At 38.8% G+C, this 21,740-nt stretch overlaps 1 protein-coding gene across 1 annotated transcript in view; it reads left to right on the top strand.

Moving 5' to 3' along the window:
* LOC122976525 (B-cell receptor CD22-like) overlaps positions 1–21,740 on the top strand; it is a 56,485-nt gene that overhangs the window by 7,279 nt on the left and 27,466 nt on the right. The gene's annotated exons all lie outside the window — the stretch shown is intronic.

Genomic DNA, 21,740 nt, shown 5'->3' with positions numbered 1-21,740 from the left:
TGTGTGTGCTTTACATTTCTCTGAACTTCAGCAGCAACCTGACCACAATGTGGTCAGGTCGGAACCAAATAGAGCTGGCTCTTGCAGCTGGCTCTTGCATGCTAAAAGCAAACTTATCTTATTGCTTACAGCATGCTCACGCTATACCGCTCCATTGCCACTCACCTGCTGCCCCCCCCACTTCCGGTCAAGCCCCTCACTCTCGTCAGGTTACCGGTCCCGCAATCTTTGATGTCCTCTGGGTCCGAGGCCCCTGCCAGATCAGTTCCACTAATTTAATTAGTGCATATAACTGGCATGGACCTGATATTATAGCCCCTCTTCTATTTCCCCACATTCCATTGGTTTATGGCTGAACTCTGCAGCTAGTTATCCTCTGAATGATGATGGTGTTTCTGATTCCCCTTCACTGGTGTCAGCTATTCCAGCACATTATACTGCAAGACTGTCCAAAAAATGGACTGGCAGGCACAAAAGGGTTGCATCTGACCTAATTTCTATTAAGACTCTGTCTGTCAATTGTGGCAGTACATCGTTTTTAAATGGTTGTCTGTGGAATTTAAGGTCTATCACCAATAAGTCTTTTATTGTCAATGATTTGATTTCTTCTAATGATTTAGATTTTATTTTTCTGGTTGAAACCTGGGCAGACACTGATGTCCCTCTCATTGAAGCATATCCCCCCGGATATACATTTTGGAATAGTCCTAGGTTAACTGGATGAAGGGGGGGAATTGCTGTCATTTATGAAGCTGCCCACAAATGTACACCATCCGCTATTGGCGATTTCATCTCATTTGAGTTATTCTCATTCACCACTTCCCACCATAAGGTAATTTTTGAGTTGTTACATCGCCCTCCTAACTCGAAGGATAACTTCCTTTCAGAATTTGGTCACTTGCTTTCAATAACTACCAAAGACAACCAAAGTGACAAAGTGCATGTGAATTCCTTGATCTTACCAGTACTTTTGACTGTACTCTCTGGTTCTACTCATCAACATGGTCATCTTGACCTAGTTATTACTTATGGCAATAATCCAGTAAATCTACAGACCTTAAACAAGCATGTTTCTGACCATGCTGCTATCCTTTTTAATGTCCCATTAGTGCCTACGGTTTCTAACCTTAGAGGCCCTCGTCACTTTAGACCCATCACTCCACAAACCTGTGAGAATTTCTGCAACACCTATCAAGCTTCTCAGCGGCTTGACCTGTTAGATTTTTCCTGCTCTGTGGAGGAGCTGGCTACTAAATTTTTGCAACGCTGTGGTACTACACTGGACATTGTAGCAACCGTTAAATTATCCAAAGCTTGTCCTATTTCAACAAAACAATCTCCATGGTTTAATGACAGTGTCCAGAGCATTAGAAGGGCATGTAGGCATGCTGAATGGAAATGGAAAGCTTCCAAATTAAGATGGGATTTTAATGCCATGAAAGAGCTTTTAAAAGAGTTTAATAACACTGTACACTTCTCTCATCTTATTGCCGCAAATCCTCACAACTCCAAATTACTTTTTAAGACCATTAACTCCCTTATCCACTGCCCTCCCAATTCCATAGGAGTCTTTTCAATTGAGAGGTGTGAGACTTTTCATTCATTTTTTGTCAATAAAGTTTCCAACATTAAAGCCCAAATCATGCCATCACACTGTGAGGCCTATCAGTTTTTTTAAATTCTTTTTATCCGATATCCCAGTCAGATTTGCTGTGGATGATCAATGGCATGAAATCTTCCACTTCCACTTTTACCCATTAGATTTTTAAAGGAGGTGTCTGCCTTTTTATCCTCAGATATTTTGGCAATTTTTAACAAATCTCTATCTTCAGGGATTGTACCTCCAATTTTTAAACAGAAATTGTTCATCCCCTCCTGAAAAAATCAAATCTTGACACCACTAATCTGAATAAGTTAAGACCCATATCCAAATTACCCTTTCTTGCCAAGGTGCAAGAAAGTGGTTTACTCTCATCTTATTTCTTTTATGAATGACCACTCTGTCTTCGAAAAGTTTCAGTCTGATTTTAGCACTCATCGTAGCACAGCAACTGCACTTTTAAAAGTTTTAAACAACATTAGAATGAACATGGATGCCGGCTGCTGTACTGTTCTTGTACTTTTAGACCTCTCTGTAGTGTTTGATACAGTCGATCATGGAATATTAATTAATCAACTATAAAACTGCATAGGCATGACTGAGACTTATCTGAGTGATAGAACTTTCTCTGTCTCCATTGGAAATGTCTCCTCCAAATACTCAGATATCACCTGTGGCGTTCCTCAAGGATCTATTCTTGGCCCTTTACTGTTTTCCATTTACATGTCACCACTGGGTCAAGTCATCAGCAACTCCAATATTTCCTTCCATTTTTATGCAGATGATACACAAATATATCTATCCATAAATTCATCAGACCTCACTTCCGTTACCTCACTTAAAAACCTGCCTTGCAGATATTAGATCATGGATGTCCAATACTTTTTTAATGCTCAATAATGATAAAACTGAAGTGATGGTGTTTGGGAGCAAAGCACACAGGGACTCCGTAAGCAAGACCTCAGTTTCCCATGGTTTGCAGTGCACCCATGAGGCCAGAAATCTGGGTGTAATCTTTGATTCAGACCTGAATACAACATATCACCAAAATCACCAAATCAGCTGCACTACTTTTGCTTTAAAACTATAGTAGACTCCTCTCCAATACACCTCTCATGCAAAGCTGTTGTCAGTTAATGTTATGCAATATGCCACAACATGTGGTTGGGTGGGCTACATGTGCATTTGGCATTTGGTCATTTTAACAACATGATCTGCCTGCTGCTTATGTTCTGACCGCAGTGGAAAGTTATCTTTCAATGTAACTTCTATCTCTATTCTTGCAGAGTACAAAGGTTGATTGATGTGGCTGGTATACTTCCTGTGTGTTCTTCCATTGCAGACAGGTTTTAACATTTCTGAAGTCACAGAGAGCGATTAGAGGAGCAGCTTTGACTTTAACAGCAGCAGCGAGTCGATTTGGTGTCTGCCTTCTCTCTGTGTCAGGTACTGTATATTTACATTTACATTGCATTACATTATATTGCATAAATAAATAATAATAAATAAGTACCCTAGCTTACTCTCAAGATTTTGATGTATGTTGTGAAGCTGTGTACCTTTAACCCTTATAGACCTACCATAGACCCCTTTTTGTCTGGTATACATCATCTGAAAGCTGGGAATCTAAAGATTGTTTTGAGATGCAGCTGAGCACTGTGTGTCAAGTTTTTCTCGTCATAAATCTGTAATGAACATCGTGATTTTCTTTTGATCCAGAACTCAATGAATTGACAATGGTGTCAACAGTATAAACTTCAATGATGAATGGACCAAAACTGAAACACCAGTAACCAATATTCCTGTGCCCCAACACTTATTTATTAACACCTTACATACAGTATAAGACAGTTTGAGTGTTATCAGTTCAGATCTGGTTAGACTGATGCATGACAAGGAGTTGAGTGGTTGCAAATTATCAGTTATCATTATCATTGAGGGGAAATGGCTTGTGGCTTTTTTGACATGTGGTAGGTCAGTGACTCAGGAGTCACAAAACATGTCTTTTGGCAATCTGGCTTGCAAGGTGTGGAAAAAAAGTCAAATTTACAGAAACCATGCACCTACTTAATCTTAAAGGCAGCATACAGCAAACCAAAAAGAAAAATCAATTATCACCAGCCTGTATCCACATTCACGCTACCCTACGCAGAATTGGGATGAATGTGTTCCAGATGAGCATGTAAACAATAGTAATGATACTGTATTTGATCATTATACATATATAAAGCTGCCCTTTTGCCACATTCAAGCCACATTCAAACAGCCTAGAAGTTTAACTACTGAATGTCCAAAACATCTTGACTCAGGTTCTTTATGTTAAACTTATTTGTTTTGGGTATATATTGGTTTATGTTTACTTGTGTTTATTTGAATTATTAATAATGTAATAGCACCCCAATCCAAAGTGTCATCAAGGGAAGATTAACCTCCTGCTGTGATCTGCAAACATATGTGGCCTAATGCAAAATGCCTCACCACTGAGGAAAACTTGGCCCACACATCAAACGTAATGCCTTGCTGTACTAATCAAATCATCTCAGGGGTCAGAACTTTTGACCTGCCTCCGGACAAAGTGACTCACACGCCATAATCTTTAGCCACACAAGTGGCAGGGCTCTAGAGTTGGTAATGTCAGTTGACTCTTTCTACCACTTTTGTCCAATGTCAAATTTGTCTGAATTGAATGGATTGTGTATAATGTTATTTGGACATTCTGTACATTGTACTTCAGGTCTGTGGTTCATTTAAGAGATATTTTTTTTTCTCTTGCACAACTCTACATATGACTCCTCCCCCTGCATGTTAGATTGCCTACAGACCACAAAGGGCACATGTGGGTCACTTTTTGTGACTCGAGTCACTGGTACGACAGGAAACAGCACAATGCTGCAGATCAAAAGAGATTCTCAAGCCATTTAGGTTTTTTAAGTTAAGCCAGATCACCTTTTCCCAAAAAGAGATTGGCACTATGTTCCACTTTGTCTTAACTGATGATAATTTTATAAATCTTACTGTGTTACTGCGTACTGATGTGCTCTGTGTATCAGAATGACTGGAGAGTGACTTAGTTTACTGATATGACTATTACATGTTATGTACATTATTTGATGTATTTTATTGTCTCTGAAGCCTCACTGAGAGATGAGAGGAGCAGCTATGAGTTTAACAGCAGCAGTGAGTGGATTTGTTGTCTTCCTTCTCTCTGTGTCAGGTACTGTATATCTACATTTATGTTGTAGGACATTTAACACACTTATTCAGAGCAGCATGAAGTGATTTTAAGAAAGTAAATCTGAAATATCCCAGATCAGCACTTTTCTAGGTTTAAAGTATGTGTGATGCAGTATGATGAATAACTTTTAAGCTCTATAACACCAAACATTCACTTCTGTTTATTCCTGTGTAAACTATAGCTGTTGAAAAAAAAAATTCAAAAAATGAATACCAGTAACTGCCCCTCCCTATAAAAGTGAATATCCACCTGTGTCATTTTTTGCCACTTTTAGTAGTTTCTCTCACTTATGGTACTGTGGCAAGAGAATGGGATGTAGGGCATTAACCAGTGTAATCAAAGACCAGTATCAATAACCCAAGAGGCAATCAGGTTCATTATACTAAGAAGCAAGAGACGTGGTTCCATTTAACAGTAGCAAAAATTAGTAAAATGGGGCAGGGGAATTATTCAGAGCTGAGGCCCTGAATCACACATGCACACACACACACACACACACACACACACACACACACACACACACACACACACACACACACACACACACACACACAGGTGAAGGGTCAAACCCAGGGATGCTCAGCTGAACACAGCACACAGGAAAGGAAGTACCACAATGTACAACACCAACCCCACCACTTTGGGCTCTCAGCTTCTGAAAAATAAAAAAAGGTATATATACAATTGATGAAGTATTCTTCAACCAAACAAACAAAAACACCATACAGCTGGCCTGATGTTGAAATGCTGAATACTGGTTATCAAGAACCATAGAAAAAAAGAAAAGAATGAAGAAACAAACAAACAAAACTAAACTAAAGAAACACTCTCCGAAACAATATCAGTTGGTTAGATGTTTGAACACCTAACCAGCAACTTAGGAGTAAAATAAACACAATAAACTACACCAAACAATATTCATTGCAGGACATAAAAAGCCCTGTACTTGCACAACAAAAAAAGATAAATAAATAAACAAAATATACCATGGAGACGAAATGAATGAACTAAACTAAGCAAAACTGGGAATAATCCAACGATAACAACAAAAGAAAAGAAAAACCCCAGCTCACAACGCACACTCACACAATTAAAATGGCTTGGCTAAACGAGTACTAGTCATGGTACTGCCGGCCCACAACACAGCATGACCTGACCAAACAATTAAAAATAAAAACGATGATCATGAACAAACCAAAAAAAAAATAAAAAAAAATAAATAAATAAACCTGGCGCCATAGTAGGCTACATACCAATCAGGAAGTGTCTGTAGGTTCAGGGGAGGAGAGAGTCTGTGGTGCCTATGCTGCTACTACACACAGTTACCTAGAAACAAAACACTCATTTACTTCTGAGGGAGGTGAGTCACCACAGAGGGATCTATAGAGTTATAAACCACTGATATAAACAACAGCATGAGAAACTACTCCCATACCTGCAGCAAATTGTGGAAGTCCGGTGAACAGGACCCGGGGTGTGCATTCAGCGTCAGGGGAGCGCTCAGAAAACAACTAGGCCTACCTGCCTTTATAGAGTGCCCACAGACAATGATTGGCCAGTGATTGCCGAGTAATCAAGAGAGCAAAACACTACAGGCCTGCTTAGACCAGAAAAGAATACATTTTCTGCTACTGTACAATTATTGACTTTGTCTTATTCAATGATTCTTAACTTGTTATGAATCTGATAGTGGTTTCTGATGTGCTCTGTGTTACAGTGGTACAGGGTCAGAATGGGTGGGGAGTGACTTACACTTCTACTCAGATCTGTGCCTTAAAAGGATCAACAGTGGACATAAACAGTACCTACAGATACCCATCCAGAATAAATGATCTTGATACTACAGTTGAGAAAACATTCTGGTTTACAAAAGGGAGTAATGGTGTGTATGTGGATCTGAGAACAGACCCGAAGTATTCAGGTCGTGTTCAATATCACTGTGATAAGAACGACTGCACTCTGAGAATCACAGACCTGAGAGAGAGTGACTCAGCTGAGTACAACTTCAGGTTCATTACAAACCAACCAGGAGGGAAATATACTTCACCTGGAGTCACTTTGACTGTCACAGGTAACATTTTCATCTGAAGATTTAATAATTTAATTCCAAACGGTGAACACAAGTGTATGTGTGTGTGTGTGTGAATGTTGACAGTTAAGTTTAAAATCAAGACTTCTTTTCTTTTCTTTTTTTCCTTTATTCGTATATGCAGATCTCCAGGTGCAGGTGAGCAGATTAACTATCAACCAACATTATTCCTGGGCAGAGCTGGAGTGTCACAGCAGCTGTCATCTATCTGATGGTTCTTCCTACATCTGGTACAAGAATGAACAGGACATTTGGGGACAAACATCTAATTCTTATTCAGGCAGCTTTGATTCTGCAGACAGCTATTCCTGTGCTGTGAAAGGACATGAGAAGTTCCCCTCTCCTTCACTGTGTGAGTTTACTTCACAGTCTTTTACACCATCTAGTGGAGTGTTTTAGCTAATGTATCATAACTGCATGTGTGTTTAATATGGGTGACATCACTTCCCTCTCTGTACTGGTCCCATTAAGCCCTTGAGATACTGCTGTAGGTATCTCAACATCAATACAACCTTCAAAGCACCACTGACATGCATATTGTATAATGTCTGACAGCTATAGGCTACATAGATAAAAACACATAAAGGAACAGTCATGCACACATAATGCTTAATGTTGGAGACATCAAGCCTCAAGCTTTTTCAGCATTAGCATGTTCTGTTGTACCTGTCACCACATCAAACAGTGTTGTCACAGTGCACTGACACCCTGGAGTGCACTTCTGCATCAGAGGTTAAACCACTGGAGGACAGTAGAGAAGGCTTCAGCTGGTGTTAAGTTGTTCTTTAAAAGAAAAAAATGCACTGTGAAATGTATGAAGTTTAGTTCTATAGTTTATTCAAGTGCATTCTTAACTGAAAGGAGTAATGCTAAATACTACATTTCCCAGAGAGCTGTGAGATCACTTGAAACCCCACAGTATACATGGCTCCACTTCTCATGATTATACATTTCCTTTATCAAATTGTATCTAAATTAGCCATCAGTATGTATGGATCCACACCTAAGTTTAAATGAAAATCTTCAATGTTGCATTATTAATTGCATTTTGTGGTACTCAAGTGTAAAACACTCTTTATGTTTGTCCTTGTGTTGGTGCCATAAGCTTCATAAATTAGTCTCATGTCCTTCTCTGAGGTGGAAAGAAGGAGGCCCATGCAGTATCTCAGCAGGATTACATACTGAAGGACCTTCATGACAGATTAACTGTTCTCTGATGTTGTTATGAGTCTGGTTGTGGATTCTGTTGTGTTCTGTGTTACAGCAGGTCACGCAGGAGTGATGTACTCTTCTACTCAGATCTGTGCCTTCAAAGGATCAACAGTGTTCATAAGCTGCACCTACAGATACCCATCCAGAATAGATAACCTTGATACTACAGTTGACAAAACTTTATGGTTCACTAAAATGAATGGTGATCAATATGTGGATCTGACAGAAACCTTAGAGTATGCAGGTCGTGTTCAGTATCACTGTGATAAGAACTACTGCACTCTGACAATCAGGGACCTGAGAGAGAGCGACTCAGCTGAGTACAAGTTCAGGTTCATAACAAACCAACCAAGAGGGAGATTCACTGGTTCACCTGGAGTCACTTTGACTGTCACAGGTAACATTTTTATTTGAAATGGAGCAAAACATTAGTTCAGGCAGAGCACAGAGCTTTACCAGCTGCTTGGCTACCAGCTGACTGTTAATGGTCATCATATTCATAGAAGTGGACAGTGCTTCCATTATAACCGGACACTTCTTACTATTACTTTGCTTACATGCTAATGCTGACACCATCTGCTGCCCCAGTCTCCTCATTATGTGCTTTGCTTTTGGTATTCTTTATTTCTCTCAAATCTAATGTTCATCTATGTGATTATTAAGGTTATTTAGCAGAATCTTCATTACTGCTTGGATTCTCTGAGAGCTCCCTCAAAGAGCAGGTTCTTTTCCATCAAATGTAACTTTATAACCATTTGCTATAAATTGTTGATTCCTTGACGTTGTGATCAGTTAGTTTCAGATGTTTCAGATCATTTAGGAAATGTTACTGTGAACATGTGAATATTTGCTTGTATGTACTGTATGTTGACAGTTAATTCTGAAATGACATTTCTGTTTGTTGTTCACAGATCCGGACTTCCAAGTGCATGTTACAAAATCTTCATCCAACCAGCATCCCACCTGGACAGAGCTGACATGTCACAGCAATTGTCAGCTGCTTAGTCATCATTCCTACATCTGGTACAAGAATGGCCAGCCAATGGAGGAAAACAAAGTTTATTTTCATCCACACCAAATTAATCCTGGGGACGAGTATTCTTGTGCTCTATCAGGATATGAGTTTTTCCCCTCTCCTTCAGTGTGTGAGTTTTCTCTACAATGTTCCACTAACACATCAAGTGAAAACTTTGACCCACATAGTCTACAACAAGTCAGACCCAGTTTTACCTCTTATACTTTTTCATTTATACTTTGTACTTTTATCAACATTACTATTTTACAAAATGTGATGTCAATTGTTTTTTTTAATAACATGTTGGCTCGTTCTAAGGTGTGTAAGTGTAGTTAAGTGCAGGACACACAATATAAGCAACATGATGTCACAGCAGGATTTATAGAACAAGACAAGAAAGATGTGTGACAGTAAGGCAGGTAGACCTATCTGAAACTACAGGGCCAGTAACACAGCAAGCAGAATCTGAACACACACACACACACACACACACACACACACACACACACACACACACACATACACACCAGCATCAATACAACATGTTGTACTAATGCAACCCGTCCTCATTATATAGCTAATTGATTTTGATACATCTCCAGATGCTCCAACGCTTCCCTCTGTGTCAGTGAGTCCCTCTGGTGAGATAGTGGAGGGCAGTTCAGTGACTCTGATCTGTAGCAGTGATGCTAACCCTGCAGCTAATTATACCTGGTACAAGGAAGACCAAACACTTTCTCAAGAACCAGGGGAAAGTTATCATTTCACCTCCATCAGCTCTGAGGACAGAGGGATCTACCACTGCAAGTCTGAGAATCCATATGGACAGTTTAACTCTACAGCTCTATTTATAGATGTCCAGTGTAAGTCACTCAAGTCTGTTCTGTTTTTCATGATACAAAAATTCTTCAAAATCATGCATGCCAACATTAATGGAATGTGTCTCTATACATATTGTCCTCCAGATGCTCCAAAGCTTCCCTCTGTGTCAGTGAGTCCCTCTGGTGAGATAGTGGAGGGCAGTTCAGTGAATCTGACCTGTAGCAGTGATGCTAACCCAGCAGCTACTTATACCTGGTACAAGGAGAATGAAGACTCACCAAAAGCATCAGGACAGATCTTCACCATCACTAATGTCAGACCTGAACACAGTGGGAATTATTACTGTGAAGCCCAGAACAGAAGAGGACATCATAACTCCAACTTATATCTGACTGTTGGGTCAAGTAAGTTATGCTCATTGACCCTCACATAAACACACACACACACACACACACACACACACACACACACACACACACACACACACACACACACACACACACACACACACCTGTAAACTGCATTTATTGATAAGCCATATCTTCTTTCTGTCTGTCTCAATTTTTAGGGAAATCAGTATTTATAATAAATATCATCAGGTTGATTCTGGTGGTCCTGATGCTGATTCCTCTGCTTCTCTTGAGTCTGTGGGCAAGGTAAAAAGATAAAGAAGACATTTGTTCTTTTGTTTTTGTTATCAAAAGATTTTCATAGTTTTTAAGTCATGAATTTCATTTTGTTAAATATTTCTTGTTTTTGCTGGATTCAATCCAGGAAGAAGAGAACTCTGAACTCTACCACTGAACTGAATGAACCTGTAGAGACTATAGAGGTGAGAGAGAGACCTTATTGACAGAACTTACCCTAAAATATGGTTATGATCACTTGGCTTATAAATGCACTCAAACACATTTATATTATCGGCATGAAGCTGTGAAGTGAATTTTATATTTAAAATACAACTTGCAGAGTAGAAACTCATAATGTATTTTCAGCAGAACGCAATTTAAGCAAATAATTCAGTTTTAAACACATTTGATTACATATTTAATAAAACCTAATTATATACAGGTTTCATGAATGAGGTCCATTAATCCTCATTTTGACATCTCTCCCCATCAGTTGGACTCTTCTCCTGTGTGTGAGAACGTCTCAGACTTGCAGGTCGTCGCTGCAGCAGACAGAAGACACAGAGGAGCAGGAAGACATGGAGTAAAGTCCAGTCAGGCTGGAGCATCATGAAAAAAAGAGGCTTATATCAGATTCACAGTTACAGTTATGAGAAGTAACTCACTGAAATTTCATGTGATTTTGTTGTAATGCAGTTGAACCAGAGGCTGGACTCCCCTGATGGAGGCAGAAAGTAGTACAACAGTGAAATATGACAGTGGAGATAGAGGCTGTAGAGGATGATGTGGATGTTTTAATGTTCAGTTTTCAACAGCAGTAGCAGGTAGAAAAGAGCAGCACAGACCGTCAGTAACAGCATGTAGCAGAAGCTTTGAGAAGAATGTGCTGATGGCAGCTTGAACATGATTGATTGTTTAGATCAGTTGAATGTCAGGTGGTGTGTGTGACTCAATAGATTTATAATTTACTGAATGTTCTGTCTGAACTTATGCAAGCTTATTTTTTTCTCTGTAGAGTTAGTTATATTACAGATATTTAGGATTAGAGCTGTTATGTGAAATGCTATTTTAAATGTAAAAACACTGTAGACTGGAGAGAGAGGCTGTAGAGGATGATGTGGACGTTTTCAGTAGCAACAGGTGTGTGACTCATAATATGCGTTTATTGAGTGTTCTGTCTGAGGCAATGCAGGCTATATTATTGTACTTCACTCCTTTGTCCTTTTCTGTATTACAAATATTTAGGATTAGAGCTGCCTTGCAAACTATTATTTTAAATGTGTACATGTTGTAATTAATCGTTTTTGAGGAATCCTGATTATCTTCTTGTGCAGTATACTGTATATTTTCACATATCAAACATGATCTCAGTTCTATCAAACTTTGTTGAATGCCACATTATCCAGATATTGCAGTGGCTGATTCACAATAAACAGACAGCTCTCACAACAGTTTCAGTTCCCTCTCACTGCTGCAGAGGGCGACAGCTTGCATACAATTTCAGCTTTAAACAAATTGTTTTTATGTTTATTTTTAGAATAAAAATGTATTTACCAGCTGAAGACAAATAAAATTTAAATCTGTTCTTTTGTTCTGACTTATTTCTCACTTTCCCTCTATTTTAGGATGAAACTCATCACAGTGTAATAGTTTATTATGATTAAGGATGTTGCTAAAATGAAGATGCACAGACACAATTTGTATTGAAGAAGACCTTAATTGTCATGTGAGCTGTTTATCTCCTTTTTGGTCCATTTAAACTCTTTGGGGTCACTCAGGGAAGCAGAATGTGTTGCAGTTTCCTAAAGTATGAAGCCTTTTCAGTATAACAGTCCATATTTGTTAGTGACAACTGTAGATCACTGACTGAATCATTTTCATACCTAGACACCTTGACCGTGAGCGTTTGTTCAACTACTGTACAACAAGGTCACCAATGTGAACAATCAACACTTCTGAAACTGAACCTCTAACTGTAACATTTAATGAATTTAATGTCAAGGGTAAACAAATTAAGATGCCACTCAATCATAAAAAAGAAAAGAATATAAAATTTAAATGTGTCTAAACTATCAATGATAGATGGTACAATGTTGTTTCAGGGTTGTGATTCAGTATCTCTGATGTTTCACTGTCCTTTAGTGGTGAAGCTTCAGTGTTGCAGAGTCAGGCTTCATCACTGAGGTTTCCCTGCACTGTCTGCTTTAAAGGGTCACTTAACCTGACTTAATAAAATACTATATTTTCTCACTTACTTCCTGTGGTGTCTAGCCCTGCAGATAATTTTGGATTAATTTTGTTCATGTGTAGAGCTTCATTTAGAGTGTAATTGTAATTTATGGATATGCATTTGTGTGTGCGTGTATGTGTTTTGTCTGTGAATAGAGCATACATAGGAGACACGAGCTAAATTAGGCAACCTATCATTTCTGTACAGAACATGAGAATAACTAATAAATTACATATTTACATGAATCATATTAGTGAATTTTAGCAAGGGTAATTCAATACAATAAAATATGGCAAACCCCTTATTTTCCATAAAGTATCAAATGTATTAACTACACCAAATTAACATAGAGTTGAATGATGACAAAGGTAAACTAGAAAATGCAATTTCTGTAGAAATTGCATGTGATTGCTGAAAGCAAATTTAGATTGCATAACTGGAAGCTGTACACTATTGAAAAATCTAGCAAGATTAAAATCTGAAATGGGTGGAATTGAACCTACACCCCCATGTTTGTAAAGACAGAAATGTTATGCACTGAGCTAACATGTCACACAGCAATACCAGGCCAGATTCTGCTATTTAGTCTGTCAATTGCATGAAATTGACAAAAAAGCAGTTGAGCTCAGCTCATTAAGCAGATTGACATCACCTGGACTCCTTCATCTCTACTGAGTTCTGCCCTAAGCAGGGCTCAAACTCACAACCTTTGGATCTAAAAGGAGGTGAGAAATGACATAACCTTAAACCACTAGACTACTCACACATGCTGTATAGTACAGGTAAAGATATATTTAACAAGCATATCAATCCATACTTTAGGTAGTAATGTTAAGGTAGGCTAGAGAGGAATTGAATTCTGGTACAGGATAAAGATATGAAGCAACATTGTACATGAGAGCAATATTATGAGGAGCACTGCAGTGAGCAGGTATCAAACACACAACCTTGTCATCTAAGGTGAAGCTGATTATGAGAGCAGTATTCTAAACCACTGAGCCAACAGACATTCACAAAAATGAGAGGAAAAAATCTCCATTTTGATGATGAAAATGTATTTGTCTCAAGCTAGTGCTTGAAGCCCAGAGATTTGTACATCATTAGTGAAAGCAAGAGTAGTTTAACATGAGAATGAATGATAAGTGTAAAAAGTGTTTGAAGGATCAGAGAATCTGCAAGTTTAAGAAACTGGAGTGAGAGGAGACACACTTCCTGCAGACTGTATTGCAGTCAATGAGAGCAAGACAGGGACTCTCTATCAATTAAGGTTCAGATCTCAAAAACTATAAGTCATATGTGAAATATATTTACATTTTGAGAGAGAAGAGGATTGTGGCAACATACTGAGGCAAGATATGTGCTTGAGGACTTAAAATTGTGGAAGTGATAGCTGTTCAGAAAAAAAATCCTGGTCTAAAAATATCTGTGCTCTCCACTGTGCCTGATCACATGGTGATGGACACACTGGTGAGACCTGACAGTCTGAAAAACCCCTGACTTTTGGCTTAAATTGCTGAAAATTATTAAAGAATTATAAAAGATATCACTAAACAATCTGATAACTTTGAAAGTTCAAAGATTTGTGAACATTTTAAAGTTTGAAGTTTAAAACTCAACGTCCGAGCAGTTGAGTGTCAAAGTGACCAATTTTCCAACTTGGTTGGATGGTTCGTCCCATAGACTGCCATTATAAATTTTAATGTTTTAAAAAATTATATAAAATCGCTGAAACATGTTACATTTCAGAAAAATACAAGCACACATCTGCTGAATGAGCTGTACAGATTGATGTTTGAATGGTTTTTATAGCACAAAGTATGCAGTAGTTGAAAGGCGGCAAAAAACGTACGGAAGACGGAATAAGAATAAAGAGTGAGAAGAACAATGTGTGATTGCTTTCAGCAAGCTAATAAGTTAGCTGTTGCATCATACCAATTAACTCCGTTGAATGAAAAAAACTCAAGAAAATATCAACACTGAACTTAAATTCTAATATGAAATGTTCTTTATAGGTAAATAATCCATGCTTACATCATTTCAAGAACGCACAACAACAGAATAGTACACATGAGGAATCTGTCCCCTTAATTGGCTTAATCGACTCCTCATGGTGCTGCGGTGACTGACTGAGGCAGCAGACTTTCTGAACCTGTCACTCTCATTGTAGTCCACTAAGAGTCGCTGCTGGGCTTTCCAATGCAGCCACCCCAGATTTCTGTCAAGACATTTGTACTCACTTGGAAAGGCTGGCTGGGGCACGTTTGTCCTCCTCTGTAATTTTGGGAAGCTGGATTAGCCTGGCCACTGGTTGCTCTTAACTCTAACCTTCATGGTGTTGGTCTGAACCTGATCTGAACCTGAACCTGGCAATGTGCGATGACATGTGTCCTAAAGGTTTGGCATTTAGGATGCCTTCAAAAGGTGCTGCTTCACATGTCTGACTTCTCGCTCTGATATCTCTCCAAAATAAGGAGCACTTGGTGGATTGAAGTGGAACAACTGACATGCTAGTTGCTCTTGCAGCCGAGGCCCCATGGCATCCAAGGCTTCCTGTAGCTCATGGTCTGCTCGAGTGAAATTGATGCCAGTGTCCCATAGCAACTCAAATGGTTTGCCTCATCAAGCAATGAAGTGCTGAAGGGACAGAAGAAAGGCATCCGTATCAAGACTTTCCAGTAGGTCTAAGTGCACCCACCTGGTAGTCATGGACTTATACCGAACCCCCCAAATTTTTCTCCTGGTGACATCCAATCCATACTGCAAATGAACTAAAACAGTCCATTCCAGTGGAATAGAATGGAGGCTTGTGCAGGCACAGTCTGCATAGTGGCAGGTCAGCCATTTTGGGAATGTTTGGCTTGGCATGCCAGTGTTGACAGTCTCAGCGTGTTGAAGTTTGAGGATAGCTTCCTGGCCCTGGAGCACCCAAAACTGTCTACGCAGTTTGTCAAAAACCTGTTCCGGGCCAGGGTGGAGCAGCCTCTGTTTGAAATCTTGAATCATTAGTTTGTGATGTAATGACTTGGGTCAAGTACAATCAGGTCAATAGCAATAGAACAATCACTTCAAGATCCTCAGCATGGCGGGGTCTGCCCTCAACTCTGATAAGGACTGTGCCTTCAACATATTCCGGTATGAGGAAGGCTGTCTACAGGAATTGGCTGCCTGACCTTGACGGCTTTGTTTCAATCTGGAGATGAGTCCAGCTGAGCTTGTGCAAGGAGGGGCCTTTCTGCTGATATGAAGTTTTGGTTCTTGGAAAGCTTGAACTCACTGTTGTACAGACTGGCTAGTACAGCCTGCTTTGTTGCATGGAGATTGACGATAGGAGCGCATCAGAGTAAAGGTGTGGCATAGCACTGGACCTCTCCACTTCAACTCTGATGGTGGCAGTTTGCAGCAGGCTGTAGGCTTGGTGGTCCTGTTTGGACCTGGAGGTCACTTTCTCACTGCAAAGCAGAGTGTCAAGTCGCCAAAGGTACTCCATGTTCCTGAGAGGTTCACTGTGGTCCGTGCCTGTGGAGATATGTAAACATTGTTGTTCACCGCGTGGGCCTTGGAAGGGACTCTCTGGGCAATGGGTCCTCTTGGTGGTCTCTTATTCTGATGTGCTCTGTGTTACAGTCAGAATGACTGTAAATGAGTGAGTTTCTCATTGCAGATGTAACACATTTTGTGTTCTGATTTACACATAGATTTTTGTGTCACTGTTTTTTTTGTTGTTATACTTCACTTTTTACTTGTTTCTCAGCACTTATAAGAATCAAACTGACTGTCGCACATCTGTCACATATGTCATATCTTTTCTTTAGACACTGAATTGTGCCCACACTTAATAAGATTAATGATGCAGACACAGGGACCCTGGTGAGGACACAATTGGACGCATTGGACCAAATGTGAGCCGGCCGCATTGCACTGTATGGACCTCATTTACATAAAATTGAGCTTGAGTCGTGATTAAGTAAATTCAGATGTAGCGGTTGATCCATCAACTCACCGTGCTGTATCCATCATGCACTGCATGGCCAGATCTCCTGCTTTTCATAGAAAATGAATGGGATCTGTCAACTTGACATCCGTCTACGGATTTGGTGTGTCTGCACGATAAGGTAATAAAAATGTCTCACTATTTCTCTTTTCTCTTTAAATTATGAACAAGTCAAAACACCAATCTCTTATTCTCTCTAACACAGATTATATTAAGTCTAGTAAAACTTGGTTGTCACTTCTGCCTTTGCCGCCTATGCATTTTCAAAATAATAAGAAAGAGGAAGGAAATCAAGTCATTTATTTTAAGACTTATATCTGACTTCTCTTACAGATCACAGAGGACAAGCATCTCAACAGACAACATTCTTCTCTATTGTAAGTAAAATATTTTACTGATGTGACTATTACATGTTGTGAACATTATTTGATGTGTTTTAATGTATCTGAAGCCTCACAGATGAGAGGAGCAGCTATGAGTTTAACAGCAGCAGCGAGTGGATTTGTTGTCTTCCTTCTCTCTGTGTCAGGTACTGTATATTTACATTGTAGGACATTTAGCACACTTACTCAGAGCTGACTGTAGTGATTTTAAGAAGGTTAATAAAATATGAAATATCCCAGATGAGCACTTTTGTAGGTTTTATATTTGTGTGATGCAGTATGATGATTGACTTTTAAACTCCACATTTTTTGTGTAAACTATAGCAGTTGAATAAAGGCAAAAATGCCAAAAAAATATCAGTAACTGTTATACCTGTTATAGCTACAACAGTTGCCCCTCCATAACCCCACCATGTAAGAGTGAATATCCACCCATGTACTTTTTGCCACTTTTAATAGTTTCCCTCACCTCAGGTTCTGCATTTCTGTGTGATTTTCACAGTTGACTCAGCAGAAAATTGACCAGCTAACAGAGAGGAAACTAACCAAGAAAAATGCAGACTCTTCCAATAATTAATTTCCTTCTTCTTATCCTGTTCAGTAAAACTGCTTCAATATTCACAGCTTCAATACATTCTTCTTTCTCAGTTGCTTAATTCTGTCTGATTGTTCTGTCTCCGTGCACAGAGATTAACTTTCTCAAGCTGTTTCTTTACACTATGAATCCAAAGTATTCATAAATATCTTTGGACTTTTCGATGTGTGTGTTTTCACCCAGGCATAATTCAGAAATAAAACAATGAAAGTCATAAAATATAGTTACAAAGTGCCTAAAAAGCAAATGAAACTGGGGAAAAAGAAATATATCAAATCAAATCAAATCAAATCAAACTATATTTATATAGCACAAGTCATACATCAAATGCAACTCCAAGTGTTGAACATAAAAAGAATTAAAAAGAACATGAGTTTAAACAAAAAACATTTAAATGAAAACCGTATAAAATATAATATATTTTAAATAAGAGATAAGAAATAACAGTAAAAGTGCAAATTGAAATGAACGCACTAAATAAAAGCCAGGCAAAAAAGGATTGCTTTGAATTTTCTTTTAACGACATCCACACTTTCTCCAGGTCATCTGACAGGAGCCACAGTGATGAAAAGTGGCCTCACTGTGGGTCTTAGACCAGACCCTATAAGAACCAAGATACAACTAATGGAAGACCTAAGGGATATAGTGGATACATATCTTAAAACCATGTCAGACAAAAAGAAGTAGCAGTGAAGCAATTTTAAAACAGGTGTAATGTGTACTCTCCTTCTGGTCCTGGTCAGCACACAGACAGTTGAATTTGATATGAGTTGAAGTTGATCTTTGGATTTTTTTGGTGGGCCAGTAAGGAGAGCATCACAATAATCCATCTTACTAGTTTCTCAGTATTATCATCGTATCATTTTATGTTTGAAGGACTTTGTGTTTGATAATACATAAGATACACATTTCAGGCATTTGGCTTTTAGCGTTTTTAAAATTACTACCAACAAGCAGAGCAAGAAGATAAAATCATATTGATGCAATGATCCAATTTGTCTAATTCACTGATTCTTAACTGTTGTTATGAATCTCATTGTGGTTTCTGATGTGCTCTGTGTTACAGTGGTACAGGGTCAGAATGACTGGGGAGTGACTTACACTTCTACTCAGATCTGTGCTTTAAAAGGATCAACAGTGGACATACGCTGCACCTACAGATACCCATCCAGAGTAAAGGCCACTTCTACTGTAGTTAAGGAAACATTCTGGTTTACTCAACTGAGCAATAACGAACCTGTGGATCTGAAAACAAATTCAGAGTACACAGGTCGTGTGCAGTATCACTGTGATAAGAACAACTGCACTCTGAGAATCACAGACCTAAGAGAGAATGACTCAGCTCAGTACAAGTTCAGGTTCATAACAGATCAACCAGGAGGGAGCTTTATTGGTTTACCTGGAGTCACTTTGACAGTCACAGGTAACATTTTTATTGGAAGACTTAATTTAGTCAAATGGTTAATATCTTGGAATTACTGTGACGGTTTGTTTGTATGTATGAACAAAATTACATTTCTGTTCTTTTTTTTCACATATCCAGCTCTCCAGGTGCAGGTGATCACAGTAACAGTCCATCAGTCTTATACCGAGGCAGAGCTGAAATGTCTCAGCAGCTGCAGTCCAGCAGGTGGTATTTCTTATGTCTGGTTCAAGAATGGACAGAAAGTTGTGAAGGAGGAAACTTCTCTTTATTCAGGGCAGTTTAATCCCAGTGACAATGTCTCCTGTGCTATGAAAGGACATGAGGATTACCGCTCTCCTTCACTGTGTGAGTTTTGTTCACTGTGTCAGTCTGTGTCTGTGTTTTTCCCCCAAAATAAAATATATAATTCATTTCCCAATCCAAATAATTTTTGGTTCATTATGTGGATTCAGCAGAACTATTTATAAAACATAATAAAGAAGTGATCTGCCTGCTGTGCAGAGTCATTAAAGGTCTGTTATTTGCGGTTAGTTCCCACCAGCAGCAGTCTAACCTGGAACAGCTCCAGGATCATCATTGTGGACAGCCGCTGTGACAACTACTAGGGATGATCAATAAGAAACTAGCAAAAATAAACTTGAATTAAAATAGTCTATCATCTCCGTCAACATATGCTAATCTTCAAGTAAATGTAAGTTTGTATCTCCTACAGATGCTCCAAAGCTTCCCTCTGTGTCAGTGAGTCCTTCTGGTGAGATAGTGGAGGGCAGTTCAGTGACTCTGACGTGTAGCAGTGATGCTAACCCAGCAGCTAATTACACCTGGTACAAGAAGAATGTAAATCCAGACCTTCAACCTCTCAGTAAAGAACCACAGCTCGTCTTCAGCTCCATCCAGTCCTCTGACTCTGGAGAGTATTACTGTACAGCTGAGAACCAGCTGGGGAAGAGGACATCTGAATACATCTTTATTGATGTGAAATGTGAGTGAAACAGCTTAAATGGAAAATAAAAAACACACAGACTAAATATGTCTGAAATCTTTGCAGTCTTATTAACCAGGGTGAGATGTTACTGAACACGACTGCTTCAGCTCTTCCTGCTTTACATTCACAGTCTGTAGCTGTAGTTCACTGAACAGCTCCAGTTTTGGGCTTTTGGGACCCAGATTCAAACTGTCACCAGCCATTTTCCAGACCCTTGTCAAAGCTGCTACGTACAGCTATTAATTGCTTTTGATCTAAATACCATATGTACAGTATGTGCTACTGCAGTAATACACTGTTTACCCAGTATAGTCTAAAAGTTTCCCTCACTTCAGGTTCTGCATTTCTCTGTGGTTTTCACAGTTGACTCAGCAGAACATTTACCAGCTAACAGAGAGGAAACTAACCAAGAAAAATGCAGACTCTGTAATTATTGATTTCCTTCTTCTTATCCTGTTCAGTAAAACTGCTTTAATATTCACAGCTTCAATACATTCTTCTGTCTTAGTTGCTTACTTCTGCCTGATTGTTCTGTCTCAGTGCAGAGAGATTAACTTTCTCAAGCTGTGTCTTTACACTATACATTCCAAGTATACATAAATATCTTTGGACTTTTCGATGTGTGTGTTTTCACCCAGGCATAATTCAGAAATAAAACAATGAAAGTCATAAAATATAGTTACAAAGTGCCTAAAAAGCAAATGAAACTGGGGAAAAAGAAATATATCAAATCAAATCAAATCAAACTATATTTACATAGCAGAGGTCATACATCAAATGCAACTCCAAGTGTTGAACATAAAACAAATTAAAAAGAACATGAGTTTAAACAAAAAACATTTAAATGAAAAAAGTATAAAATATAATATAGTAAAACCTATAATCAATAAGAGATAAGAAATAACAGTAAAAGTGCAAGTTGAAATAAACACACCAAATAAAAACCAGGCAAAAAGGGTTTGCTTTAAGTTTTCTTTTTAAAGATATCCACACTTTCTCCAGGTCCTCTGGCAGGCTGCCACAGCCTGGAGCCACAGTGATGAAAAGCGGCCTCATTGTGGGTCTTAGACTGGACCCTATAAAAACCAAGATGCAACTAACAGAAGACCTGAGGAATATAGTGGATACATATCTTAATACCATGTCAGACAAAAAGAAGTAGCCAGTGAAGCAATTTTAAAACAGGTGTAATGAGTATTCTCCTTCTGGTCCTGGTCTGCACACAGACAGCTGAATTTTATATAAGTTGAAGTTGATCTATGGCTTTTTTGGTGGGCCAGTAAGGAGAGCATTACAATAATCCATCTTACTAGTTTCTCAGTATTATCATCATAATACATAAGATACACATTTCAGGCATTTGGTTTTTAGCTTTTTTAAAACTACAACAAACAAGCAGAACAAGAAGATAAAATCATATTGATGCCTGGATCCAATTTGTCTTATTCACTGATTCTTAACTGTTATGAATGTGACTGTGGTTTCTGATGTGCTCTGTGTTACAGTGGTACAGGGTCAGAATGACTGG

This window comes from Thunnus albacares, chromosome 3 (genome assembly GCF_914725855.1).
Source record: "Thunnus albacares chromosome 3, fThuAlb1.1, whole genome shotgun sequence".
NCBI classification, from domain to species: domain Eukaryota; kingdom Metazoa; phylum Chordata; class Actinopteri; order Scombriformes; family Scombridae; genus Thunnus; species Thunnus albacares.
The sequence above is the reverse complement of the archived record's forward strand: the minus strand, read 5'-3'. Positions and strand labels throughout refer to the sequence as shown.